This window comes from Opisthocomus hoazin, chromosome 5 (assembly GCF_030867145.1).
Source record: "Opisthocomus hoazin isolate bOpiHoa1 chromosome 5, bOpiHoa1.hap1, whole genome shotgun sequence".
Classification (NCBI taxonomy): Eukaryota; Metazoa; Chordata; class Aves; order Opisthocomiformes; family Opisthocomidae; genus Opisthocomus; species Opisthocomus hoazin.
This window is the reverse complement of record NC_134418.1, coordinates 64,035,620-64,050,395: the sequence shown is the minus strand read 5'-3', so window position 1 is coordinate 64,050,395 and position 14,776 is coordinate 64,035,620. Positions and strand designations below refer to the sequence as shown.

The 14,776-nt window shown below is 45.4% G+C and overlaps 1 protein-coding gene across 1 annotated transcript in view; it reads right to left on the bottom strand.

Annotated features, from left to right (window-relative positions):
* GPRIN3 (GPRIN family member 3) overlaps window positions 1–14,486 on the bottom strand; it is a 28,813-nt gene extending 14,327 nt beyond the window's left edge. Inside the window, exon 1 of the mRNA XM_075421511.1 lies at window positions 14,198–14,486. The gene's annotated coding sequence lies outside the window, so the exon portion shown is untranslated. The remainder of the gene's footprint in view (window positions 1–14,197) is intronic.
* Between the last annotated feature and the right edge of the window lie 290 nt (window positions 14,487–14,776).

Below are 14,776 nucleotides of genomic sequence, written 5' to 3'. Positions count from 1 at the left end.
CTCTGTTTCTGAATCCTTAAAAATCACCATGCTCCTAAGACAAATCCTTATCTAGTGTCTGAGACTTGGAAGCCCCATCTGTGTCAGAACCAAGCTAAAACCAGAAATACTTCCTCAAGACACCAAATATTTAAGAGACAGTAATGCAAAATCTGGAAACCAGTTGAATAAAACATGCTGGAAACAGACACCCAGCATGTCTTATTCTGCAAACCCTTTCAAAGCTAATAATCATATTGGGAATCAGTTACTGGAGTTGTCATAAGCCAAAGCTTTGCCTGTTGTGATATGGCACAGCTGTACCCAGACTCTGGACCTCTGCCTTATCCACACGAGATGTATGGTCCATAACCCGTACCTCCGCAAGGCCATGATGGCGTACACCAGCTAACGCGACATCCCCACTCCTGTCGTGGGCTGCAATCTTCCAGAGCTGGAGTTCAAGGTTTACACTGAGCCTAATGCTGGGCATACCTCTGCTCTTCATTTCTTCTGCATTTAAGGCAAGCACATTTACATTTCAATTTATCAGGTGACTAAAGCAACACACAGCGTGGGGGAGGCATTGCTAAAAGACATTAACTTGAATTATCCTCCCTCAGGATGACTGCCAAATTTGTTTATGAGTATAATTAGCATTAATTAAAATGATGGCTCAAACAAGATATATCATATCTGGGATTAACAAAGTCTGAGATTTACTGAAGCTGGCTGCCTCGACCACCTGGCCAAGCCCAAACCAGACAGCCCAATGGGCAGCATGACCTGCACCCACAGTGGCCGCTATCCCCCCAAGCTCACCATCATGTATGGTGACACTACAAACTTCTCAAGCTACACACAGTTGCTTCATGGCACAAGGGCAAAACATGAATATAGGCATTCCAAAAAAAAAAAAAAAAAGATGAAGCAGCCCCAAGCAATTACTGAGTTTATCACCTAAAGCCCAGCTCCTCGCATTAGGCTGCGCTCCTTTTTCCTCCTCTTCAGAGCAGTTTTAGCTGCCCTTGCTCAAGCCGCCAGAATATTTAACCTGCAAATCTTAGAAGTGAGCTGAGGTCAGGCTGCACCTTGCCAGAGCACAGCTGTGAGCGAGCGGGGCTGCGCCATAGCTTTGTCCTTGTTTCTAAGTCAGCTGCAGTGGAAGCTGGCAGGGCATGAAAAAGGATCACTCACAGCTTAGGGCTTAATTACTGGACTCGCATTGAACATAGATGCCTTGTGCACAGAGGTACACTTGAAGGAGCGAGAAAACACATGGCAACCATAGAGACAGTACGAAAATCCAGACAAGATGATTTATTTCCACACAGAACCTTCTTGAAGATAACACTAGATACTTCAACCAGTCATCTGACAGCTGTGGATGCACGGCAGGCTTCCTAACACAACTTATTTTCATTGATGTCCTACTTATGGATATGATTTGTATTACCACAAACTATGCATACATATGTGATTGCAGACAGATGTACATATATGCATAATATTTGATATTTGCTAACATAAAGATAGTCATCTAGCCTAATCTGGGTGATTTAAGTTAGGCACTGAAGTCAAAGAAGTCTGATTCTCAAAAGTGCTGAATAATCAGAAATACCAGTAAAGTCAGCGGGAGTCAAAAGTTGCTCAATAATTTTGAAAGTACAATTTTTTTTTGTTCCTGTTCTTATCCAAGAAACATCAGAAGGCCCTAACATAGTCTGCCATTTCGCTGGATGCTACACACAAGCATAGAGATACTAAACCTTCATAGCTTAAGCAGGCAAGATACAGAGCAGAGGTTGAAACCAGTGCTTTTTCTGCCTCTTCTTTAGAAGCCAACACAGCTGAAGAACACAGAGAAAACTATGCAACAGTCAGCGTCTAATGCCAGTGATATAACTACAGACACCTTTCTCCCGCATTTCATCATCTACTACTAAAACCTGTCTGCAATCATGAGAGTACGAATCTGGCTTTAGAGATGCACCTCCGAAACATTACCAAAAAACATTCAAAGAGTTGCCTGCCCTTGCTGGATTACTGCCATACAGCAAGTCCTGAATCTAAAGAGGTGAGGCAGATTGGTACCTCAGAGCACAAGCTAGAAAACCAAACAAGTGTACAGAATATGCTGCTGCCAGCATTTGTGAAGAAAAAAACCCAAACCCCACAAAACCCCAAAAGCATCACCTTAGGGCTGAACAGCAAAGGATGTTACTGACCTAGGAAGGCCATCCACCCAAGAAAAGTACTTGCAACCACTGCAGATCTGTAAGTGTTCATACAGGGAGGTAAGCACTTTTGGAAAAGGCTCTGTTAATGCTCTTGCTCTTCAGAAAGCTCGGGCAGGGCATAGGATCGGACAGGGTATGAACACTTGACAACAAAGAGAAGGACATCCAGTGTGAACAGGGCAGCAGGCAATGAGATACTGAGCAAGTGACCTGATTATCTTTTTTTTCTTCTTACAGGTGAGCTGCTTCTTTTGCAGAGAGCAAGGCTGGCAACTTGTTCTGAATGATCCTTCCTATAAACCTGTAGCCTGCGTGCTTGAGCAAGGGGACTCAGAGCAGACCAGGAATGAATAGAGGTGTGTGGACAGAGAGGCAGATGGGGTCAGAAGATCAAGTCCAGGCTACAGAGCGAGGAAACTAAGAGCAATTTCTCAGGAATTCCTTGTAAAACCATATTATCAAAAACTTAGACCCTGCTCCAAGAAACTTGGCTGTCACGAAGGTGAGGAGCCTGCACCTTCCCCTCCATCCCTGCTCAGCTGCTGGTCAGCAGTCCAGGGAATTACTCCAGCTTGATCCTCACTACCTCAGCTCTGTTCATTCTGCTCCCTCATCTGTTTATTAACAACTCTAAACCACAGGCATGGGCAGCCACAGCAAAACTGTTGGGTTTGTTCTACTCCAAGCCAACAGGAGAAAAACATTTTTGCAAATGCAGACTGCCACGGGAGGTGGTTTGAGAGAGACAGATGTTTGGTTAGCACTGCAGATGGGCTGGAAAATCCCCCATCACCACTTAAAAACTCTCACCCTTTTCCTTTCCCAGGACAGAAAATGTGCTCTTCTCCCCTAGTATGTGGTGGCTTTGCCCTTTAAGGAAAAAGCCACAACCCCTGGAAATTCTTTAGCCCCCTGGTCTTCTCTCTGAGCAGCAGCTAGATCGAGTTGCTCAGCCATTGAATTTCAAGGGTAGTGTCCCTTGGTCCTGCGTTTCTCCCACAAAACCGGAGAATGAGGCTAAATGCTGATCCCAGGAACACCAGCCGTCTCCCCTGTGGACTCAACGGCTTTATTCCACTTATGAGGCTGACATCTCTACAACTACCGAGTGAATTCTGGCCCGCTAAAAAGGTGGAGGGAGGTAAGAGGCGAAGAGAAGAGCTGCTCTTTCAGAAAAAAGAGTATGTGTAGGAGAAAGTAAGTTGGTTGGTCCACGGGATACAGAAATTTTTTGGCCCTCTGCCTTCTGGATCTAGGCTTGAATGCTCTTCCAGCACTGATTCCCCATCTGTCTCTTACTCTGTGCTCCTTGCCAGACCATTTCACAGCTTTGTATAGCTCAAGGCTAGAAAGCTGTTCACAAGAAAAGGACGCTTTGAAATAATGTTTTGCGTCATGGTATAGCATCCTTTTGAAAGACAGTTTTAACACTGCTTAAATATTTGTGATGGTGACCATGTCTGTACCTCTTGCTATCTCATGTTGCATGCTCAGCTTGAACGTCTAAGCATTGCTCTGTCTTTCTAAGCCTCTGATGGGTAGTTTTTCCCATTTCCTGATTTTTTTTGTAATCAGTTAGGTCTCTTTCTTTCATTTGGTGACTAACAGCGAACACTATTCAAAAAGCTGCTCTCTGACTATACAGAAAGTATTTTTCTGTGTATAGGGACATAGCAAACATAAAAAGGAAAACAGATAGACAATTCAAAAATGCATATGTGCAGAAGGGCAAAGCCCATTTTCCCAAAGACTGCCCTCTCTTCAGTCACAAACAGGAAACCCTCTCACAAGAAAGGCAGAATTAGTCATGAAGTGTATATGACTGATTAACCATTTCAAGTGTCAGCAGTGAAGGATTTAAAATCAAGACTAAGTGACTACAGGAGATTTATCCCAGTTAAATTCTGGTCACTGAGCTCAGTTCAAGAGCCCATGGATGAAATTTCACGCACAACACACAAAGTCAGCCTTCAAGAGGCGGAAGGAGAGGTGGAAGAATACCGCATTAATTCAAGGGGTAATACATATTTTCATGCACATTTCTTCTTCAAAACACTCTCCAAAACTAAGCTAATGGGGACACCCCAAAACACATTTACCTGTGTCTTTAACTCCACTGTACAAAAGCTTAGCAAGAGACAACATATGGTCTGCTAGAGAACAGGTACTTTTACACTCCTGTTTCTATTCAAGATACGAAGAGAAGTTGAATCATTAACCACTCAGAAACAGGTTCAAAGAAGCATCAGGAAAACTGAAAAAAAAGTGATCAGAAAACTCCCCTCTGCAACCAGACACAGAACTGAGAAGGTCACGACAAGACCTATTCAGTGTCTTTCTCTCTGGAAATTTTCTACCACTCTGGTCTTTCCTAAATTCAGTGATAGGAAGCTATTGCAACAAACCATTGCACAGAAAACTTTGGGGTTGAAACCTTCTGCACAGTGCACTGACTCCATGAAAAGCACATTGGAGATGAGTTCTGGATTTGCAGAAGCCCTGGTACAATCAAACTTTTAACTCTTGTGAGTTCATTATCATCATTATCCACTGTTTAGGCTGGCAATGTTGCTCTGTACAAGCCAGGAGTATTTCAGGACCATCACTAAAGACTGTAGAGGGCAAGGATTTCAAAGGGCATGCTACTGCCTGGATGAAGTACCACGGCTAAATAATCTGACTGTTCATTTCTACCTCATCTGCCCTAAATTCATTCTGAATCAGCTGCTTAAGACAGGATGACTGAAAGGATGATGTTGTTTGGCTTCAGGTCAGAATGGCAGCTATGGTCTTTGGAATAATTTCATATCAATTTAATATCTCTGGTTAGATACCTCTAGTAAAAGGCCAAATTTACAGCTCATATAAACTACAGCCGCTCCATTAATGGGGTTCGCATCAAAGGAATCACAGCCTTTGACTGCGGGGTCAAATTTCACCCAACTAATTAATTTTTTTCTCTGAGCAGCATGTTAGCTACTGACTCTGAAGTGATTTTACAGTAACAGGTGTGGCTTTGATTGCCAACTAGTTGAACTCATGTGGTTGTTAAAGACTAATTTGATTGCTGAAGTTAGATTACAAATCAAATTGAAAAAGAAGAAAGGTTTCAATAGAGAATATATGAGACAAACTGAGGCTGAGTAGGTGGGATTCATTTGTCACTAGCAGGGAGGCTCTGCTACTGGAGAAGCAACAACACATGGGTTGTCTTGGAGCACCCATACAGATGGAACTGATGAGTAACAGCAAATAACACTTGTTACACAGCTCACTGCTTGGGTTCATAGTATTAGAAGAGTAATGTAATCGAAGTTTCCTTTCTTGGTAGATACTTAACAAAACTATTATTAGCTTTGTCCTACTTATACTTAATTTTCTTCTCCTAAGGCTTTTTGAGGAACAGCTCAAACATTGTGTGGGCTCCCTCCTTGTCATCTGCATGTTTGGGCTGACGGCTGATAGGAACGTCTGTTCACATTCCTGCAGGCATGTTGATTTGGATATAGCAGACGCATGCAAACAGCCTGCATGCAGGAACCTAGCTGAAAAAAACCCATGTGCTATCTTATTAATACATTCTGTCCACTCATCTTCTTGTTAGAGAATAAGCATCCATCTCTTTGGCAAGTCTCCTGTCACCTTCCTGCCTCCTGTAGCATGGGAAATTGTAATTCTAAAATAGGTCATTTTATTATGAAAGTACATTTTCCAAGCAATATTCCCCTGAGGCCCTACATATTAAGAGCATCTTCTGAACTGGATAAATACTGTTCTGCTATTTCCCAATATCAACCACACATGTTTCTGTGATAATGCCCAAGCATTGTCCTGCTGGAAGCAACTCTCAAAGTAGACCATTTAATACAAAAGTATTTCTGAGGGAAGGCTCCAGGCCTTATGATAGGATATTATCTGTTGTTATTGCACCGTGGATGGTGTAAAGTGGCCCCATGACTTCAGGTATGAATCGTTCTCTTTAAGCTGAGGTGTACACTGAACCCAGACAGGAGGTAAAGACCACTCTCCTCACCGAAAGGAAGACCAGCTCTCTGTTAGTTTCTATGCCTGCTATATGCAGGAGAAAACTGCTTGTCCCTTACAATTCTTAGGCATCAAGCTAACTGAGACTTAAACAATGAGTAAAGACCCGATTAATTCCTAACTGCAAAAAGCACAAGCAGCTACATTAACAAAGTTAATCCTTCTGTAATACCCATTTGTTAAAACTTTCCTCTGCACCTCCTGACGGAGCTTGCTTGACTTCTCAGGAAATGAATGAACAGCTTCTATTCCTCAGTCATAGTTTGCAGTGCATCCTCATGCATTTGTAGCCTCATTAACACATGGCCAAAACTACTGGCTGGATTCAGCCCCATGAACCCTGTGTTCTCAGGCATGAGATAAACAGCACAAATGCTGCACAGTCTTGACCTGAAGTCACCACATACAGGTTCAGGTCTTCGAAGTCTATTCATCCCTTGGCTGAGGTAGGTGAAAGCACGTTTGCAATAAACAGTGCTCATGCTTATGGCATGAACAGGTTTATTTGAAGGACCAGAGAGCAGGCAAGGGTCCGAAAGTCTGGTCACTTTACTCTGCTGTACCATGGACTGGGGTGGCCCTTTGAAATATCACCTACCCTTTCTGTGAAAATGCCTTTGGTGCTGCAAATGAGAACTGTCAAATGTTACCACAGCTGCATTTGTAGTTGGGATGCCTGTTCCCACAGACTGGATGGAAACTGGTACGTTATTTTTCAGAGTACTGAAACAGGGATCTTGTAAGGCTACTGCTTAGCTTGAGCAGAAATCTGGGTTCTCAAACTTACACAGACCTTCATAGCCTGTTTACTGGCTTTTAACAGACACTCCCTAATTATTAACCTCCAGGGGAAGATTAACATTTTCTTTTAATAAACATGGAGATGCCGTGGTGTGCTGCAGTGTTCTAAAATGTTCAGCACTTGCTGTGATATACCAGCCTTTCGGGGTGGAATAATTCTGTCATCTTGTTTCCATACAGCTCTTCTCAGAGTATCATCTTCCTGACAAATATTTTATCACATCAATTCTATCCCTTCCTACAGCCCCCAGCAAACTTCTTATATTTTATCATTTTCCTAATGACACATCTCTAAAGCTAAGTCTTTCAACTGTGTGGAGCTTTTTGTGAAACTAAAACACGATGCTTCAGAGGAAGGACAGTGACTTTAATGATAGTGACCCTTAAGTTCGTTAAATACTAAGGGCTGATTATCCTTCAGCATTTCGAGCCTAAGGGCTAGCTAACTCCCCAGCAGTCAGACTGCTTCCAGAAGAGCTGAGCTGGGAAGGTTTATAAGCCTTTTACACCTCTGCTTTCTGAAGTTGGGACCTGGTGATGCCAAGTTCATTCCTCAGTGCCCAAAGGACATCCTAAAAGCTGCTCTGAATTGTAGCTCCAGTAGTCTAAGAAAATGGGGACTTGCTAAAACGCAACAGTGCCCTCTCCACATCTTTCCTATCTGGTCTATTACTTGACTTTCCAGATTTACTCTGCTGTTCAGCACTGCTTTTGGAAATACTCCATGGTCCGAGCCCTGGGGCCCTATGGAAGGGGAGTGTCTGTTCCCTGAGCACTTGGCAGCCACACTGCTTTTTGGACTAAGATCCCACTGGCCACCCACCGGAGGCAAAGCACCAGTCCTTGGACTTCAACGTGTTTTACAGTTTTTACAGTTTCTTTATTAAAACAAAATGACTGCCTAAGAGTAGAAAATCACTTGCAGTCCGTCTGGCTTTAAGTTGAAGGACTCTGCTCACCCCTATCCTGAGAGATGCCATGATGCCCTGGTACCAGAGAAACCACGCTCCAGCTCTACCCTCTACCAACAGAGACACTCCTCTCTTCCCAAAACCATGTAAAATCAGGTCAGTAACCACTCTACTGTTCTTTTCCTTTTCTGTTCCATCCAGAAAAGGAAAAATCCATCCATCTGAAATTTATGCCCAACCACGTAACTATTTTTATTAGTTTTGCACATAAATGTTAAAGAGTTTACTCCTGTTTATGCAAATTTAAGCTAACGTTAGATACTTTCTTATCCTGTGTTGGAAATTCTCGATGTTTCCATGATAAAACCTTGACTAATTTTCTCAGACTTCTAGTGATTTTTCCATGGAGCAGCAGGTCCAGTCTTGCATGTAAAAAAAGGGGGCCTGGAGCCACAGGAATAAATTCTGAATTAGATCTTCGTTGACTTCACTGCCATCATTTGAAAGAAGCCACTGCTTTTTATGGTATACATTTTTAAGATTAGTCATAATGTAGCATAGTATTCATGTCCTCTGTTCGAATTTGTTGTCTTTTTGCATGAAATGCAGCAGAAATAACTGCCCAGCACCTTGTTTCATTTTGCCTTTTTTTTTTCTCTTAAAAACTGAGCTTTTTTTTAATTTGCATATTAGTGCCACTGGGAAAGAGATTTGCAGCACTAGAATGCAATCTGGGATCCCCATCACAGTAATCAATATTTGTCCAGCTTTCTCCAAACGAAAAGAAACCCACATCTGCATGTAGAAAGCCATCCTGTTCTTCGGGGTGAAACACCAGCTGGTGATAATTGCATGATGATTGTGAAGAGCTGACTATTAATTACCATCACTGAGCTACAGCAGCATCTCAAGATACAGGTGTCATAGAGAGAATTCAAGCAAACATTGATTACTTTTCAAGATCTTAGAAACACCTGGTCCATTTAGCAGAAAGAAAGGTCAGAAAAAAGGGCAAACAACAAGATCTGCATTTCCAGTTTGGTCACTACTTTCTGCCTGTGATACTCATATTGTTTTTTCAGACAATATGAATACTTCCGATTTCAGGCTCTTTTCAAGCAACCTTTCGTACACTGGTTGCCTGAACTACTGAGGTAGCTTTGTTGGTTCTTGACAGACTTTTCTAGACTACCAACCCTTCAGAAAACACTGCTCTTCCCCCGCTTTGTGCGTGTGCAGTGATGTATATGCACACAAATGAGATTGTGCACATTATTACTATGTAACTAGATCAATCCATAGACAATACGAACAATTTTAAACTTGGCAATGCTGCTGCTTCCCCCATCAGAAGTTCACCAGACCGCAGTGAGGTTCCCATCTAGCAATGTGCTTCATATCTGTTTTATCATACTCGAGTTGGTTTCCTTAGAAGCGAGGGTTGCCCGAGAGGGAGACGAGAAATGTGTCACCTCACAATACTCTCTTCTTATGATCCTAGTCTAAAAAACTTCTCCACTCTCTCAGCAGACTATTTTCATTTCCAAAGCTATAACTTAGCTTGGAAAATGAATTGTCATCATCTGCCGAGTGACACAAGCTTTCAGTCTCAGCTCAGAACTGGTCTCCACTATGTTAGATACGGATACTAATAGTATGTAAACACTAACAGTTTAACAAACCACCGGGCTCTCCATTTGTGTCCCCCTCAATTAACTCCTTGTCCTTCTATGAGAACTACTTTCAGAGGGAGGAAAGCAGGAGAGGAAGTGAGCAAACTCAACTGTTATTACCACATTTTACATGCATAAGAAATATAGTAAAATGAACAGTAAAAGTAACGGGTGTTGCTAACAATGACAACCACGGATATAATAGATACAGACTCTTGTTCCTGGATCATTAAAAAAAAAAAAAACAGATCTCCCTGGATGTCTGGTTGATACTGGCTGCGGTAACAGCTTCCTTACCTACCACTAGGTTTTGTAACACAGGATCATGGAGTTAGAGATGAGGGAAAAATAAGAGTTCAGTTCGTCCTCTGTGAACGTGCCTGTAGCACCCTGATAGAAGCTTTACAGCAATTCATTGCAATATTTGTGATTGTTGGCATTCTTCCCTCCAGTTAATTATTTTGCCCAAGTACACGTGTCCACTGCTGACAGAGGACAAACTGTGGCAAAATGATATTACGCTGGCTCCTAGTCATTGCTCCTTTGGTTTCCAGGTTTCCCTTTGCCTCTCCTCCACACACTGCATGGAGCTGCAAGTGTTGGTGTTGTGTTTTTTCCATGTTTGCTCAGCAGCATGCTGACACCTCTCCCTCACGGATCTGCGGCCAATTTACAAATGCAAACTCTGAGCCATGGAGTCCAAGAAACAAATCACTCAACTTTAACAAGTAACTGATCATCTGTGATTTAATTTTTAATCGGTACAAGCTTTTGTTTCTATAGAACTGTTACTGAGCTCAAAGTCCACATATATAATAAAAGAGATATATGTAGCCCTTTTCTAATTTTACTATTTTTGCAAGAGTAAGCCATGCTCAGATGCACTGTTAAAAATCTTTTCCTGCTGGAAGGCAATTTAATTTCATTCAGAACACAGCCAGAACTTCTTTTCCCCCAGTAAATATTATCGATCATTGTTTTGTTCTGACTCTTAAGAAGGTGATGTTTACCAAAAGGATCCAATGTATAAGACCAAACACGGGATCAGTTTAGCCATCTTGTCACATAGCACCGAGGCTTGCAGTTAGGGCACCCAATTTTTATCCAAGGTTAACACACCAACAACCCTCGGTGACTTTTGTTACATTTCTAATCTTCCATAATAATAGCAAAGTACTGCTAGTAACAACACAACTAATTTTAAAGAATTTTGCACAGGTGCAACCAGTTCATAACCCTGTAGAGCAGGTATGCAAGTTTTATCAGCTACGAAGTCATTACATGCCATTAGATATTATCAGCTCTTAATCCAGGATTGCTCTTAAATCCACAAAGGCAACAGATTCAGCCTGTGTCCCACCTCTGCCTTTACCGTGGCGGTTATAACTCCAGAAATGGTGCGCTGCTAGAAGCGCAGTCATGCAAGTTGCAAAGTTTTGCTCTGCCTGTAGCTGTAAGATTACGAGCAGCTTGCTTTTACTCCTACGTCAGTGACGGTTTCACAAACAAATTGGAGGCAGGATGTTGTTCTTAATATAGTCAGGTTCTCCTTAGCTTTAACTGCATCTGATGGAGGGGGTTTACTTTGCTAAAAATAAAGGTGCCAGTAGCAGTTGTAGGACCCAAATCTGACAAATTTTACTACTGCCAACATTTTGCTATTGAAATCCACCTAACTCTAACCTAGCACTTGTTGGACAGTCTTCACCTGACACTGTAAGTTTGAGACTTGTAAAACCACTACTATCTGCCTGTCCTGGCCTTGTAGGATTAATTAACAGCCACTGTACTTCATGCTGAGCTGACCCAGGATGGGCATCGTGATTCAAGTACGGGTAAGTTTTGGGACCAGCCACCCTATGGAAAGATACGCATGCTCTTCTGACAGCAAAAGGAGTTGAAGAGAAGATGCAACCTTGAGAAGGTAAAGCATATGTTGAAATAAAATCAGAGAAATTAGCCCAGCTTGGAGGAGAGAAGTGAAGTTTGAATGGATGGGGAAAGCTACCTCCCAGGTAACAAAACTTCAAAATTTCGTATTGGGAGGGATATATAATTATATGCGTAATAAACAATTCCTAAACTGCTGACACCAGCCTGTAGAAAATTCACCCCAATTCTAGAACTCATAGGGTCACTCTGTTCAGTCAGATGTGATATCTGAGCTCAGTAATGATTTTCAGACCTTTTAAGAGCTTTTGAGAGCTACTTCATTCATCCATCACTGTTTGTACTTAATGCAATCTTTTCTATAGACATATTCTCAGGGACTTCAAGAGAAAACCAAAAAATTTCCAAAAAGCTCACTGTCCCGACACTGAAGTCCTTACATGATCAGAACATACTTTTTCTTAATTTTGACACTTTGATGACAGTTAGGTCATTCTAAAGGCTGAAATGTGCTGTCTTCATTCATGCAAACAAACCTGACTCACAAGGATCATCCACCTCACTTATTTCTTGGGATGGTCCACAAGTACAGGCAAGGTCTTTAATTTTTGGACCTTTCTTACCCCACCCTCCCTCAGTGTGCATTAAGCTCTTAGACAGGGTAAATCGAGGTAGTTACAAACAACAGCCCCCTGCACCCCTCCAAACACACACAAAAAAAGGCCACTTCAAAGACCTTTATTACTTTGTGCCATCTCCCACAGCAGGTGCCCTCAGACTACTCCATCCATCTTTTCAGCCCCCTTTTGAGCTGCTACGTGCTAGTGGAAAACTTGAAAATATCCTGCCAAAAACACCCATCTCTGGCCCACACTCTCAGACACTCTGCTTTCTGAAGAGAGATACAAATCCAGGCTCAAGCACACTTCTGAGTACGTGAAACTCACAAAACTCAAGTTAACCACTTGCAACATAATGACAATATATGTATCAGCCCTGACATCTTCCCCAGCAGTGGGATTTGCAGTTCTGTGAGGCAGGAAAGCAAACCCTCTCTCTCTCACCAACTCTTGGAGGTACAGCAGAACGAGAGCAGTTACAAAACCAATTCACTGTAATGGGCACTTTCAGTTTGCAGTTTGTGTATTACTCAGCACAACTTCTCCCCCAGTAAACTTGAAATAACTTTAAGGTCATCTGGAGCAAACGCTACCAAGAAGAACGACGTTTTTAGCATGGAGGTCCCAGGAAAAAACTCAGCTGACTTCTAGAGGGAGAAACACCAGAGCTCTGTCGTCACTCCCTAGCTGCAGACTCCCGTGAAGTGACACGAGGGGGGAAAAAGTCCATTTAATATAGGCAGATCCAAAGTTATGCATGTAGGAAGACTTAACTCAAGTGCCCCTTACAGGAAAGACCGACAGCTTCCGAGAAAACCCCGGCTCGCAAAGAGAGGCACGGACTGACAGAGCCTAAGTTCCCACCGTTAGGGTCATGGGAAGGAAAAGTTCATCCCGTCGGGTGAACGGACAGGGCAATACTGCGCACGAGGTTATCATCTCCGCGCGCGACATTAACGAGGGCCTGCCCAGAACTCCCGGTGCGGCCCCAGCGAGAACATCAGGGCGGGCTCGGTGGAGGAAGAGCGGCCGAGCCCTTCCTCCTGGGGAGCATCTGTATTCCAGGGAGAGACCAAAGGAGCCCAGCCTATTTATCTCATCGGAGACAATGTTAAGTGGCTATTTAATTACCACCCTTAAATACTTGAGCTGACAGAGACGATCTGAAACTAGATAGCTATTTAATCTGACAAAGACGTTACAAGATCCAGTAGCTAGAAGACAAAGTCAGAAAAGTTCAAAGTGGAAAAAAGATGAAACCTTTTAACAATGGGATTAACAATTGGAGCCACTTGTCCAGGAACGCAGCCAATTCCCCAACCTTGGAACTCATTTAATCAAGACTATTTGAAGAGGGTGGTGGGCCGGACCTTGGACTCACTGGGGAATGGTCTGTGCTTTATAATAGGAAAGAGGTTAGGCTACGGGATCGTAGTAATTCTTGTGACTCTAATAAATCCACCGGCATCATCGTTATTTTCACCCAAGAGAAAAAGAAGGATGCGGGAATAAAAGCATTAATGAAGCCAAGGCCTGCATGGGGCGTGAAAAAAGCAGGCTGATCCGCGGACAGCACAAGCCACAGACTGGGAGCTGGCAGCATCGCCCACCGCCTGGTCCCTGACTTCAGCGGGGGGAAGGAAAGGCCGGCCGGGGGCACGGGGCCAGCCCCACCGCCCCACGCCGGGGCTGCCCGCCGCGCCTCGGACGCGGGTGGGCATCACCGGGCTGCGACGCCCCAGCCCCCCGCCGAGCGGGAACCCCCCCCGCCCGCACCCCGGGTCTCGGCGGGTCGCCCCCGAGCCCTGAGCCCCGCGGCGGGGGGCCGGGCCCCGGGAGACCCCCGGCGCTGCGACACCGGGGCCGCCGACACGTTGCCGCGGCGACCGCGCCGCGCATCCCCCCGCCCCGGACCGCGGCAGCCCCCCGCCCCGCCGTGTCCCCGGGCACCTGTCCTCGCACCGGCCCCGCAAAAACTTGTTTGGGGGGGGGAGGTGAGGTGCTCACGACCCCTCCCCTCCGCGCCGCCCGCCCCTTACCTCCGCGGCGGGGCCCGGGGAGCCGCGGGCGCGCCGCCGCCGCGGGCAGGGATGACCTTGCGGAGAAATTCATCATCCGGGCAGGAAAACAAGCCCTTCCTCGGGGTGTGCGGCGGCGGGAGGGAGGGAGGGAGGGGGAGGGCTCCGCCGGGGTGGCCCTCCCCGCCGCGGGGGGCCAGGGGGAGGCGATTCGTGCCGGCTACGAAGAGGCGGCGGCGGGAGGCTCGGGCGGACCGGCCCCGGCCAGCCCCCGCCTCTGCCGCCCGGGGAGCCGTGCCGAGCGGGCGGGGCCGGGCTCCCCCCCCTCCCGCAGCCGCTGGGAGAGCGGAGCAGCCCCCGGGGAGGGCACCGACACCCCCACTCCCCCGGCACTCAGCCCCAGCACCCCGCCTCAAGCCCTTCCCCGGCGCCGAGGGCAGGTACCCGCTTCCAGCGAGGCGGTCCCAGCCCCGCCGCAGGCCCCTCCCGGCTGTCGCAGCCCGGCAGCTGGGGGCTCCCGCCCTCCCTCCGGCTCCCGGGGCGGAGCAGGGGGCCCTGGGGACCCCCCGGCAGCCGGCCCGGAGCCCCGGCGGTGCGCGG